This window comes from Tupaia chinensis, unplaced genomic scaffold (genome assembly GCF_000334495.1).
Source record: "Tupaia chinensis unplaced genomic scaffold, TupChi_1.0 Scaffold144378_1, whole genome shotgun sequence".
Taxonomy (NCBI): domain Eukaryota; kingdom Metazoa; phylum Chordata; class Mammalia; order Scandentia; family Tupaiidae; genus Tupaia; species Tupaia belangeri.
This window is the reverse complement of record NW_006204238.1, coordinates 2,158,632-2,159,572: the sequence shown is the minus strand read 5'-3', so window position 1 is coordinate 2,159,572 and position 941 is coordinate 2,158,632. Positions and strand designations below refer to the sequence as shown.

The 941-nt window shown below is 66.6% G+C and overlaps 1 protein-coding gene across 1 annotated transcript in view; it reads left to right on the top strand.

Moving 5' to 3' along the window:
• Nucleotides 1-98: 98 nt before the first annotated feature.
• The window catches only part of NIM1K (NIM1 serine/threonine protein kinase), a 69,961-nt gene continuing 69,118 nt past the window's right edge, over nucleotides 99-941 (top strand). Inside the window, exon 1 of the mRNA XM_006166953.3 lies at nucleotides 99-171. The gene's annotated coding sequence lies outside the window, so the exon portion shown is untranslated. The remainder of the gene's footprint in view (nucleotides 172-941) is intronic.

The window sequence follows — 941 nt, the reverse complement described above, 5'->3', positions numbered from 1 at the left end:
GGGCGGCTGGGGCTCAGGCGCTCCCCCACTGCCAGCTGCCGGAGCCTCCAGCGTGACCGCTGCGCTCGCCCACCCCGACCCCCGCTCGGCGCCCGGCCTGCTCCAGCGCCACCCACCCTAGCGCCTGGCGGGGCGCGGGGGGCAGAGCCCGGAGCCGGCCTCGCGACCAAGGTAAGCCAGGGGCCGCGGGCTCGCCGCCTGCACCCCACTCCGCCCTGGGCCCTCCGCCAAGCTGCAGACCCGGGTGGCCTCCCTTCCTGGAGACCCGGCAGGGAGAGTGGAACCGAGTGCGGGTGAGGGGTGGCGGGATGGGCTAAAGCGCTGCTAGGGGCGTCCGCTCACCTCCCCGGGCGGGTCAGCGGTGAGACGCTAGGGCGTTGGCACCGGGGCGAGGGCGTGCTCGCGCGTAGGTGCCCATGTCATGTGCGGCCCATGTCTAGGTACGCCTGTGGGCTCCCATGTCCCTGTGTGCTGTGGGCACTGGGTCGTGCGCTCACCCACACGTGAACCAAGGAGGACAGCTCAGAGCTCCTGGGGACCAGAGCCCCAAGGCATGAGCCCCGACCTGGACAGCTGGTAACCAGCCTGAGGACGTGTGTGACCTCCCCAGGGGCGCGGGCTGCGCTGGCGGTGCAAAGAACTGCCATCTAACGGCTGTGGCCCCGCCGAGTAAAACCTCCCACTGCACTCCACACCGCGACGCCCCCCAGAGGAAGGTGCTTCTTTTGAAAGACCACACGAAATAAGGAAGAGGTTCAGGTCCTTTGGCCTGGTATCCCTCCAGGAATATTGGAGCTTGAGGACGACTGGACCAGGAAAGGATCGCAACAGGGTCTTTAAAATGCGGATCCGACAGATGGAGAGGTCCAGGCAGTAGCTAAAGGTGCTCTTAGTCCTAATCAGGTTAGGGGCAGTCCCCCTTTTTTCCTTTCCTTCTCCTC